This window comes from Bombus pascuorum, chromosome 14, assembly GCF_905332965.1.
Source record: "Bombus pascuorum chromosome 14, iyBomPasc1.1, whole genome shotgun sequence".
In the NCBI taxonomy this organism is placed as follows: domain Eukaryota; kingdom Metazoa; phylum Arthropoda; class Insecta; order Hymenoptera; family Apidae; genus Bombus; species Bombus pascuorum.
In genome coordinates this window covers 10,056,141-10,069,440 of record NC_083501.1, presented here as the reverse complement: position 1 = coordinate 10,069,440, position 13,300 = coordinate 10,056,141, and the positions used below count along the sequence as shown (strand labels likewise).

General features: G+C 41.1%; 1 protein-coding gene across 5 annotated transcripts in view; it reads left to right on the top strand.

Annotated features, from left to right (window-relative positions):
* LOC132913968 (RNA-binding protein Musashi homolog 2) overlaps window positions 1–13,300 on the top strand; it is a 126,897-nt gene that overhangs the window by 25,948 nt on the left and 87,649 nt on the right. For 2 of the 5 annotated variants that reach the window (XM_060972673.1, XM_060972670.1), the window contains exon 2: window positions 4,955–5,020. The exons of 1 other annotated variant lie outside the window; for it this stretch is intronic. The gene's annotated coding sequence lies outside the window, so the exon portion shown is untranslated. 2 more of the 5 variants (XM_060972668.1, XM_060972671.1) reach the window with 2 other exon arrangements.

Below are 13,300 nucleotides of genomic sequence, written 5' to 3'. Positions count from 1 at the left end.
CATCTCGTACTATTTAGGAGGAAAGCTTGATGTGGGTGTACCCTTTCTGAACTAAGGATGCGGATTCGTTGTTCACACTTTTCGGTAAAAAAGTGAGGGTAACGATCCGCGATGCCCATTGGTTATAGCCAATGTTAATAAACAAAATACGAGGAGAAAGTCTCCTGCAGATGTGGCTCATGGGTGTCCTTGTTCTTGGGAAAAACCAACTGTTTCGCGGGGCACATCTGCTTTCTCCGTAATTAGCAGGAGTTTGCAATGAACCCAAGGACCGTTCAAAGGACCATTCATAAACCGAAAATACTTGTGTGAATAGAAGTTAAGCTGGAAAGATTCGGTTTATGGTGGTTCCTTGGGTTTCTTGCAGGTCAGTGTAACGAGGGGTAGGCCTTGGCGGTCAGTCCGAAAGGGATGTCGCACGGACCATCTCGCGCGACGTAACACACTGATTGAACAAAGTTTTCGAACCTTTGATTTCAGACGTGTCCCGATACAGGGCTAATGAGATTTCGAAATATTTCACATAACACACTATGTATATATTGTAGCATCGTGGACAAATGGCCTAAGAAATGGGTGAACCATAAACAATGTTGCGAGAAAGCCTAAGTACCGACGGCCCATCAATATGTCGTCGGTCTTTCAGTCGAATACTTACGCGGAAAAAGGCCTACGTGACCATGGCTACCGACGGTTGCGGAACACGTACGTGATGGGGCTATAAGAAAAGACAAAGGGATGTTAAGGGAGAAAGACGAATTAACAATCAGTGTGAGTTGAGAAATCAGAGAGTGTTGTCAGTTTGTCAGGAAGTGTGGTCCGCGTGAAAGAGAGAGTTGGAACCATGGTGACGAGGGTTGTAAATTAACTATTTAGTTGTCTTAGTTATAACACATTATTGTATTTAGTTCACGTTAAATAACCATCGTTTCCTGTTTAATCCAATTTAAATAAATAATAATAAAATCCAATTATATATACAGTAGCGGACAAAAGTTTAAGACGATGATTTGTAAACCGGATTACAAACATCTTATACGCATATTGTTCTTCTATTCGGTTTGTCTCTTTGGAATAACGTAGCTGTATGTTTGACCTTCGTAACCTCAGACAGTCAGTTGTTAAATACAAACAATGTAGGAGTTACAACAGTTAGTTACCGCCTAGCACTTGGAAACAGTGGACATTAGTTTAAGACGATCTGTGTAAAACGTGAGTACGAGTACAGTTTTTGAACATTTTGATTCTGGAATGTCAAAATCATTGTTTAGTGTACCTTTTATTGCTTAAAATTCATTTAGGTAGGAACAGACTATGGGTAAATCAAAGAATTTACTTGAAAACGAAAGGGAACAAATCGTAAGGCTGCGAAAGCAAAGTAAAACCTTCACCGAAATAGCAAATATAGTGAACAGGTCAGAAACAGCTTGTAAACAAGCTTGGTATAAATGTTTAAAGACAGGCATGTATTGCGATCAACCGAAAAACGGAAGACCACGGAAAACAACACCGAAAATGGATCGCCGGATTCATCGATTGAGCGAAAAGGATCGTTTTCGTAGTGCAAATAATATTGCTGCGGAGATAAACTATGAAAACGATACACAAATTAGTGCTAGAACTGTTAGGAGAAGATTAGAAGACTTTAACTTAAGAGGACGAAAACCCCAAAAGAAACCACTGCTGAGTTCTAGGAATCGAAAAAGACGACTTGCATTTGCTAAAGCTCATAAGCATTGGACAAGTGAAGATTGGCAAAAGGTATTGTTTTCTGACGAATCGAAATTCAATCGCGTCTGTTCTGACGGGATACGGTACGTTAGACGTCGAATTGGCGAAAGTTTGAAAACACAGTGCGTTTTAAAAACTCTTAAACATGGTGGTGGCAACGTTATGGTGTGGGCGTGTTTTTCTCGAAGCGGCCCTGGTCCGATATGTCGTATCAATGGAATTATGGACCGTTTTCAATACAAGGACATACTCAAGAACACAATGTTACCTTTTGCACGCAACAATATGAGTGATGATTTTATTTTTCAAAATGATAATGATCCGAAGCACACGGCTCGGGTTGTGAAACAGTTTTTTCAAGAAGAAAATATCACCGTGCTGCCGTGGCCGTCCCAATCACCAGATATTAATCCAATCGAGAACTTGTGGAGCATCATAAAAAAGACAGTACAAGGTTATAAACCGAAAAATTTAAATGAACTTTACTCTACGATTGAAACAGCCTGGAATAATATTACGGTAGATTAATATAAAAAATTAATAGATTCTATGCCAAGAAGATGTACCGAAGGGATAAGAAATAACGGATATTGAACAAAATATTGAATTTAAACAAAAATTGTGTATATTTTTTAACCAAAAATTAATATTTTTTGTATAGTCTTAAACTTTTGACCGACGAAATATTATACAGATTTCGTTCCTTTTTTATAACTTAGCTATTGAGCAAAATATCAAAATGAAATTTTTTTTCTAAGTGTACAAACAAATGTACAATTAGTTAATACCAAAAGTAGAACACCGTATTTATATTTTTTATGGAAAGTAAATCAATTATTTATTTCTTCCATTTCGTCTTAAACTTTTGTCCGCTACTGTATATAGATAGAAGTTTTAGAGCGAATGTTGAAATAGTTTGTGCCTTTGTACATAGAAATATTTATTTCCAAGTTCCGTAGAATGGAATGAATTTATGGAACGATCGAGCGTTCAAAACACCTGTCTTGTATACGTGATTCAGAATAAGTTGATCGAGGAAATGCGTTCATAGCGCTTGAACGAATGACCGTGTAGTTGAAAGATCATGTTTCGCGAGGCGAATGCAGCAGAATCGTGATATTTGGTGTGCAGCGACGACATGTGCGACGCATCTCTGCAGAGGGGCGGCAGAAAGGGATGAATTATTCGTTGTCTCCTACACTCTGCACCCTCGGACACTGACACCGCGTTGTCCTGTCTGCCGTGTCGACCCTCTGTCGCTGACACTGTCATCTATAACGTTCGCGAGCATCCACCGACGTGCACGTGTGTCGCTTTTTTTCACCAAAGAACATCAACGTTCTTACCCTCTGTTGTAAAAATTCCACCACGCCTCTGTGAGCTGTCTGAGTAGAACTTTTGAATGTCATGACGAGCGGCTGCGTTATGACAAAGGTTCTCAGTACTCCTTAGTGACAATCGTTTCTTTTACACTACGATTGTACGACCAGTTCTTTAATAGCGTCGCGCGCGATGGTATCCATAGATAAAGGAACAAAGAACTGATTCGAGCTCGTGAAAGATAAATACAAGGAACGTGATGTTTTAAATATATCATAGTGAAAGCAACAGCGTTCCATCCGAGTAAAATTAAAACGAACGAACGCATAGAAACGACATTGCTCCGTGCAAAATCCAGTTCGGACTAACACGCACGAATTCTAGAATTCTTCTCTCGATTGGAGAAACGTTCCCTTCGTGTCTTGATTACCCGCTGGTGACTTGGCCTCGTGATCCTTGTGCATCTTGAGACGATTAAATCCACCGTCTATTTCTATCGAAGCTATCGTAAATGAAGAGACCGCGCGTCAGAAGGAGAACATGCTCGGAGTTAGCACAATACAGCTGCGAAGTCGGACGAATGCTTTCGCGAGGGGTAGAAGGGTGAGGGGCTTAGAAAACGAGGGAACAGAGAGGGGCAGAGGGTGATTCGAGCGACGCGTTCCGGGGAGCCAGGAATATCTGAGCTCCGTGGCGCTAATTAATTGGTCCGTAAATTAGCACGCAACAATGCTCGGCCATCGTGTAACCAACGAATCACGGAATTGCCGGCACGCGTGCGAACGTAAGAATACGCGTGATCTACGAGGTATTCCAGGCTGCCTCGTCCTACCTGCAGCCCTCGTTCAATTTTCTCACCCCATCGCAGACTGGGGAGACCACCCTTCGACTTCTGCCCGTCCTACGCTTTTTCGATTATCCGTTTTCAGGATGCAGACAGTTTCTATAGGAGGGTTGAGGTAATCCTGAGGTCGCGTTAGGAAACGTATAACGGTATATTCGATGATTTCCGCAAATATCTCGAATACGACGTAAAATGCTCAGTGAAAAGATTGAAAACTATCTTTAACTTTCTTAATCGTCGTTACCGCGTTCTTAAATGTAGGAGCAACTACGTTAATCTTGAGATTACTGTGACTTTCCTGCGTCGAACTTTATCGAATTCAGGTCTTTTAATTTTATTCCTAGATGAATCATCTTTTCCTACATCTGTCAAAATGATACACTGTCGTAACTGAGGTGATGTTGAATGTGAGTGCCCAAGAAATATTCTTGATGTTCAGCCAAAAAGGTTTATTTAACAATTAATAGTCAACAATCAACAGTCAACAATCAACAGTCAACAATCAACAGTCAACAATCAACAGTCAACAATCAACAGTCAACAATCAACAGTCAACAATCAACAGTCAACAATCAACAGTCAGCGATCAACAGTCAACAATCAACAGTCAACAATCAACAGTCAACAATCAACAATCACGCTTCTCGAACGTGTTTGCTTCGCTGTTACGCTAGATTCTTCGCAGTTCGCTGTTCGAAATGGAATGGATCTTTTGTTCAAAACCAAACGGATTCTTTTCTTTGTTGCCCTTCGATATCCCCACTACGCACGCGTTTGTTAGACGTCCGCAACGGTTGCCGTGTATGCATTCTTCCGAATATTCGGCGCAAGAACCGTAGGGATATCGATGGTACATTAGGCATGTCGGCCTTACGCTTTAATGGTATAGCACTTTGTGTCGCGAAGCCGTCGAAAAGTTCCGTCGTCGAACATTGCCACATAACTATTATGCGACGAATCTTTTTTTACGAACGTAATATTTTTCCGTACGACTTTTGTACTTCTTTGACGTATAATTGTTGAAATGATTGGAAGAATCTTGATTTACCTCTGTTTCAGACAAGGCAGAAACATCCTGTATAGCTGTCTCTTTTCTCGGTTTCATCGTAGATGTAATCTTCGCTGGTAAGCTACTTTTCTTTAAATTTCATCTATCTTATTTAGAAAGTACAAACAAAGCGTGTAGGTACATTGTTCGCAAGAACTTTCATTGTGGACTGTAAAACCATCGAAGACACAGAATAACAGCCGAGGAAACATTTGTGGAGTTTGCGTTTTTTTCAAAAAAATTTACGGACCATCGAGAATTATGCTTTGGGAAAGTTGAGCGGTCCAGAGGATCGCGACGGTTAAAAATTAAATGAAAGGCGAACCGAAACAAAACGTGTGACTGTAAATGAACCGAGGAACCAGAATGACTTTCTATTTCGTTTAGAGAGAGCGTGCAGCGAACCGACAAGAAAAGATAAATAGATACATAAGTTGAAAAGAACAGGTCGGGAGGAGAGGATGTCCGTAGGCACGTGCATCAACCGACAGAAAAAACACCCATGTGCTTTTCACGAGATCTTCCGTCGTAGTTTTCGGTCCTTTACAGCTTCAATTCTCTGTGTATACATACCTGCAGCGGCAGTCAGGTCGTAAAGGGTCGCGAATTGAGTGCACCTGTTGCGACTAGTTGCAGCCAACCTACACATGTAATGGGAAACAGGATGGCAACGTTGTTTCGAGGAGCAACCACAATTTCCTTTTCGTTTTCGTTTTCTTGCATATTATCACGTTAGCTGATAGCTTGTGGGAATTTATAGTAATAAGAGAGAGATAGAGTACAAACTATTATATATGGTTAGTTGATTGTAAATATTTATACATTTATGACCAATTTAAAGAGCTATAGATTTACATATATGTATAACGTACATATAATTCGTCATAATATTTGATAGGTGAATTGAATCTCTGTACCACGGTATTGAAATCAGCCATATATAGAACAGTTCTCAAATTTCGCCACCGTTAATCGAAATAGATTACCTTAGCTTTGGTACGAGGATTAGGATTGCCTGTATTTATGCTCACCTAGCGATTACATAGTTACAATATTCATGAGAAATGAGCACAGATTAGTGCGTATTATTTATTCATAAACTACCGTATTCTATTTTCATCCCCCAAGAAGATAAAAACTCGCTGTAATAAATAAATCTGTTGATTTCGATCGAATTAATTGCAAGAAAGACAGTGACGAAATAACAGGGTTGGATGGACGGGAATCGCCTCGATAGATTCCCATAGCTGGCAACAAAAGTTCCGCTCCCCAGAGGATTCTCACCACTGCAGCGTTCGCTGGCTCGATTTTTCATAGAGCGCTTTTTCAGTTTATAAGTGCGTTTAGTCATCGAGCGAACAGATAAGCCTTTTACCATGCACGCAAACAGGGCAGGAACGTTTTGAACGCACCGAGTAGAAACGTTTTGTTGGGATTGAACGCGGCGTTATTGGCTGGAAGCTTGATAAGCGAGAGGCATCCTCGGAGCTTGCCACCACGAAAATCCATCGGCGATAAAAACTTAATCGTAAATGATCGTGAATCCGGGATACAGACTCATTGACGAGAGCAGAGGAAAAATCATTCCCGATGCAAATTGCTCGATCGAGTTCGATTTGTCCCGATTGTCTACCGCCATCCTGCTATATATCGATTCGAATCAACTTTTTTAGTTTCGCATAAATTGCATTTTGATCCGGCAACAGCAACATTGTTGCTGTATTTCTTGGAATAGACCAGGATAGATCTAACTCAGTTTATGTTTCTAAAAAACGGCGTGCTATGCTTGTTATACTATAATTCTTGCAACAATTTAAACGAATTTCTGCTTCGTCCATGCATCGCATTATGATATTTTAATAGCCATCCTAATATTTATGAACTAAAGTATACTTATGTAAGATGACTCTCTCGGCAGTTGAAATTTCCAGCAGATAAAAATCGTAAGGAGTATCGATCGACGAAAGGAAATTGTTGGATTTGCCAGTAAAACTTCCTTGACTCGATATCGTGTCCAACTGCGGTCGTTGTCTGGCCATTAGCGAGCACCGGGCTTTTTCTCCTTTTTGTCGCTTCTGTTGGCCGTTTTTGCGCCGACATGACACCACCAGTTCGGAAGCTCATAAGGTTTCTTGCTCGTTTCTGTCGACATTTCGTGCTGCTGAGCTAACGATTTCTCCCGGATGAAAATACGCTCCGATCTTTCCAACGAGTATGCACCGAGCGGAACCTTCCCGAATCGTGGCTAAATCGATCGGTTTTTTTGCCAATCCTATTTCGTATTACGGGCTACGGTTCTGGCTATTTGCTGGCTAGAATCGTTCGCGGTAAATAAGAAAGTGGCGGTGATGTCGCGAATCGCTTATTCGCAAGGTCGCGATAAAGCACGCGAATTCCTCGTTCTTCAGTTCGTCTGTTGGCTCTCGCAGCCAACACGATGGCTGATCATTTATTAAAAGCTCGTTCGCGAGTCTACCGCGCGTGGAATCACGGACTATGGTCTTTCTGCCAACGGTAGTCGCCACTATTATTAGCGTCCACGTGCATGACAATGAGACGAGGCGCGTTCCTTTTAAGCTTGGGATGGTCATTCTCCGAGTGATTCCGCTTCGATTTTACGTACAGTGGCTTTCGAACTTATTTCAACGCCTGTAGAACTTTTTCGATTGTATCGGGTGTTATATAATTTTCCGTGTCTCAAATTTTTCTACATGAATTGCAGAGATGTAATCGATAAGTGAAAATGAGAAAGAACCGTTACATGATGTTTCGCAATAAACGTTTTATTGGAAAGTTATGAGCAAATATTGAACGTAACACGGAATACGTGTAAACCAATTCATCGTTAAATTAACAGCAGCGTAGTACTTGTATACATAATAAATTGACTGTAGTATAGCGCGATGCAACTTAGTTGCTCGCTGATATTCAACAAAATTCTCAAAGAACTCGAAATATAATAAATTCCATATTACATCGATGTTAAGCCTGGATCAACGTATCATTGTGATATTTTGAAATGAAAATTTAAGCAATTCCGCAATTGCTTACGGTACGGATAGAATAAAATAAATTAACTACGACAAACCTTTCATATTCTGTAATAAACAGTCCATATTTCAATCTGCTCTTAATATTTATTTATAATAAATTGTAATAAAATAATTGCAACAGAACGTCATATACTCTTTTTCCTTGAAGAATTGAAAATACCAATGGAAACGCGCTTGAAGAGGAAAGAGAAGATTCTGTTTTATGATTTCACGATTGCAGTGAATAAGTGCAAATAAGATGCGAAAAGAAATTCCGCGTGAAATAACGTATCTACATTCGGTTGTGTTTGCCTGGTTCGAAGCCACAAACTCTCCAACTCCAAAGCCGATATAAATCGCGTACGTGTGGTGAAATTAGATTACAGCCGTGACTCTAAAGTTGGCCGAATTCCGTACTAGCGAATCGAATTCGAACTAGTAACAAATGATTTTCGGCTAGGACGCGGATCGAAGAATTTTTGATGTTCGTTAGAAACGAGAATAGACGTACGCCACACTGCGAGGTCGATTAACTAATACGCCTATCTTCTTACCTGATGATTTATTAATCTCACGTCACGTCTCGATAAATCGTTCCATTCGAAATCATTTCATGTTGTACGTATAACGCTTTTACATTTCGACTTCAGGTAAAAATATTTATTTACTTTGCATTCTTTTCGTACACGATTAATTGCGTTCCGCGAAACTTTGTTTAATTTCGTTTTAACTCTCAGCTATAAAAGTATCGATGAGATTACTAATTGCGAGTGAGTTCGAGTTAAATTTAACCTGAACTATTTAATTTTAAATCACCAATTCTATATATTTAGGTGATAAATTCCATTGATTGCCTTTATCATATAAAATATAGAATGCAAGTTGATTCACTCGGTATCTGGATGGAGGAAAGCGCGAAGCGATATTTATACAACGCGTGTCGTTTTGTTTGATGTACCCACAGATACGCTGAATGTCTTTTAACTGATGCATTTATTTCGTACTAGGTGCCCGGTTGCGTGAACTGGTTTATCGATCCGTTATCGAATGTCAATAAGTAGAGTGATTTATGCACGGGTGTCAGACAATATTTGCGATTGCATTTGCATCGCTTCATCAACAGGACGAAAAGAGGGGTGCGATCTGCAAATTAATAGTTTATCCAGTTAATTAGACTTTGTGATCGATTTGTTTCTTTAATATTTATCGTACCAAGTTTTTCGTAAATTCTGTTGTTTTCTATGAATCTCGGAATGAACGGATCTGTTAATTTTATTACAAGGTTATAAAATTGTTCCAAGGTACATCTTTTTTCTACGATTTTACCCAGAAAATGATCGTACCTTTACGGTTTTATCGTTGACGATAATATTCCAGAGAACATATCGTTATCTCGTCCGTTTTCCCTACCGGTTTGCTAGTTTCCCGAGATGTTCTGGAATCATAGCGAATCAATACCAACGGAATGTTCCACCCACGTTCAAGCAGCGCGCGCTGGAATGCAATATCTCACTGTTGCGTTATATTAAATAAGTTAAATTACACCCGTTAACAAGCCGATTGCCCGCAAATTAATGTCATCGCGTTCGATGCATCTATCCAACCGTTCTTTGGGGCAAACATCGTTACGCCGCTTTCCATTGATATCCATTTTCCGATTAATTAATAATAATTTTGCAAGATTTCAGCCACGTTCCCGTTCAATTCTTTCCAACGATTTTTAAATTTATTTCGTACTTTTGGCGGATGAGGTAGCGAACTTACGAACTGAAGCTTTAAACAAATACATTGATCGATCTAATTACACCTAGGACTATACGCGTGTTCTGAACTCGTGTTCAGTTAGCAAACTCTATTCATAACTTGATATCTCGAACTGCTGCTTACAATCTTCAATTAAAATCACGCTGTGTTAACCCTCTATTATTTTATACCATGTAGTAATGATTTTCTCTAGTAAAAGTTCATTTGTATGTCTGAAAGAAAAATTAGCCCCAACAGCGAGCCGATGTTTCTAGTTGCTAACGAAAACTATTAGGAGCTATTTTAAAGCACTAATCTTGATATTGGTAAAATACGATATAAATTACCAAAGACGAACGTAACTTGGGAAAACATTAATAGATATAATGACGTCCGATAACACGTAGTTCAGAGTCACGACGTTATGCTTTTCAAACGTTTATCGCTCCTTTGATCCTCTCTCTCCGTTTCGATGATCCAAACACGTGTACTTTCAGGCCTGACTAATTTTACAAGCTCGTTACACGTATCTCTTGCACTAAGCGTATTGTAGCAAGAGACGTTACATAGTTGCGCGTGTCGGCGATTTGCAATCGATCGAGTATCGATCGTGCAGCGATAAAAAAGCCACTCTTAGACTTGGCTGAAAACATTAACCGCAGCTAACGCGTTACTCGACGAGTAAAGACTGCCACCGCGCACTCTGCTATGTATCGACTCGCGGTATGGTCCGATTAACGTGACGGTGCATCCTTCCCATAAATACACACCGACACCAGGATGGTTAGCGAGACACCGATGCGGTCGCCTTAAATTTGCCAACTAACGTTACCTTAAATTTTCCCGTCTCCCGGGAGCTTAGAGTGCTGGTCTACATCGTGTTTCTTGTTTATCGAATGGCCCGTTTGCCGCGACGATTAATTCGTTGGCTCGTGTCGCGGTTTTGTACCATAGAACGTGCCGATATTCTACGAGCTTCGAGCAGAAGCTTTTCTCCACTTTGTGCCGCCATGCTTCGTCTTTTTCGCGTTCTTTCATTTTTAATGCTGTGTTTTAATCGTTATCCATAATCGGTGGCTATCCGTGACTTTACGTTCGTTTATTTTCAATGTCGGATTTTAATTGCGTATAAATTAACGATCCTATTTCACAACAGCGCGAGCTTGGGCTGAAAATTTCTATTGAAAAACGGTTTATAAGATACTTAAAGTATACTTCACGTTACGGTGTAGGTATACAACGTGGCTTTAATTGTAGCGCGATGCGCTTTATACGATCGATTCCCGGTAACCAAGCCGTTTGCTGCGTCAGCAGCTCCATTGAGTCTTCGGATAAATAGCAATGTTTCTGCCACTTTTACGAAACATCAGCGTATTTTCAGTAATAAAATGTCGCAAATGTATGTACGTGTTTGTCGAATTAAAATAGTTAATTCAAATTCTAATTCGTTGCATCGTTACGTAGAGGATGTGCATAAACTCGTTGCGAATACGCGTGCATTGATTAAAGTCACATTGAATTTTGTTTAGCTGCAACTACATTGTTATCGCGTTTGCTCGTTACAAGTACACGATCCAAAGTTTAATCTAAATCCTACTTAGGCCGCGTTCGCGTAAATACACCGGTCGTCTCGTAATCAGTACGGAGTTGAATAATATCTTTCGAACAATACGCTGCGAAAGCGACTAATGCGCCAAACAAACTTTGCTCGCACGCGTTAAATTCGAAATATGCGCCTCGCTGAAACGACAGTCGATAGAAAACACTTGAAGTTTTCAAAGAAAGTTTATATATCCAATTGATTCCACGAAAGAGAAATTGATTTTCCCGCCATTCTATTCAACGACGGTATACCATTTTTATCGTATTATATTCACTTCCACGTAGAGTCACTAGGTATTCCATAATCTGCGATTTAGTATTATGACTTATGTATTTTCTACTTATTACTTTGCTCGTAATGTTGCATAACAGAATTGTTGGTTAAAACCATAATAACTCTCGACGTGACGCTGTCGCCATACGTGTTAACTATTAGCGCGTGATATTTATTTAAGTATTTTTCCCATTACCTTACTAATATTCAATGTTATCGAGTCTTCTTACAAACATAACCCAAATACCGACGCGCAATTTACTAAACTCCAACGTTGACAAGCAATTAAATCCAACAGAAGATCGACGACGTTAGTTGCACCGTTTAGAAATTCATTGTGCCGCTACCGTGGCCGAACGACAACACGCGAGAAACAAATTACTCAGAACGAGCTCGACCCGAAACGAAACTGTCGCAGGACAGGTGTGAATCAATGGATGAAAAATAAAAGAGGGAAGAGCTTTCGTCGCTAGCGAGAGGGTTGCTCGGTTATATCGTCCTCGAGGACGCAGCGTAGTGTGTGCAAGTGGTTCGCGCGGCCCGACGGCCGGTCCGATCAGCGTGACACGGTGCATCGTCTGCGTAAATAGACGTCGAGGTGGCCGGTGGCACCGGTGCCACCGGTTGCCACTTTGCGGGCAAAGCATGCACACGATCGCCGGACGCACGCGCACTCCTGTTATGTCGCTTTATAGACACCGAGCGAGTGGTGCACCCTCCTTCGCCCGTGCACCCTTCGTCCGGCCACCGATGTCGTTCCTAACCAGCCGAGTGGGGGTAGAGTTCTCCTCCGTGGACTATCCTCGAGGAGGATATCAAACTCAGTCGCAAAGCGTACGCTCGCGCGCGTGTTCGTTCGTGCGTCTTCGCCGAGAGACCGCTGCTCGCCGCGTGACTCCAATCATTCTGAATACAACGCGGTTTGCTCGATTGCAAGCTTCGATCTCCCGAACGGGAGATCCGTGCGTTCCTTCAACCCTTCGAACGACCGATTTGATTTACTTATGTGAGTGATCGAGCAGGAGGTGATCGAGGAAGTCGACTAATCAGTGACTTGTTGAACTTGCTGCAACGATATGAGGTGACTATCCGAGAGGTGTAAAGGGCGAAATGACATTTCATATGTTCGGAGGATTATTTAGAGGTTTCATGAGATACGGAGGTTTCCTACGGAGGGTTCAGGCATATGACGTTTCGTTGTTTGAGATGTGTTTGAGTCAAGGCATACGTAATTCGTTTCGAGACGTGCGAATAGAATACACGTTAACGTCTCTGGTTGCTTCGTCGATAAATCGTACAGTATCGCACACGTTTTGACCATAATTTCGGTCTATCGCAAATCTGGAATAGAAGACGGAACACGTGCATGATTTATATCTATCTGTGAGAGAAACGTGAATCACCAAGCTTTTATATATAAAGGTAGAAAAGTTAGAAAGATCGGCGTAGGTGTTGTGCTTTGAGCTACCGATAGATCTCCGAGCGGTTTCGTCCTTCACCCGGAAAAGGAAATTGAAGACCATCGGAGTATGGTTTGGTGCCAGAATCAATAATTCCGGCGGCAGGCGAAGGCGGAACACGCGAAATATTCTGGCAAAGTCGCGACGAATGACGGCGATCCGTTGTCCCCGTGATCAGAAGCTGTGAATCAATCCGTACACGCACGCATCAAGCGACCTAAATCCGCATGAATTAGTCGCTCGATG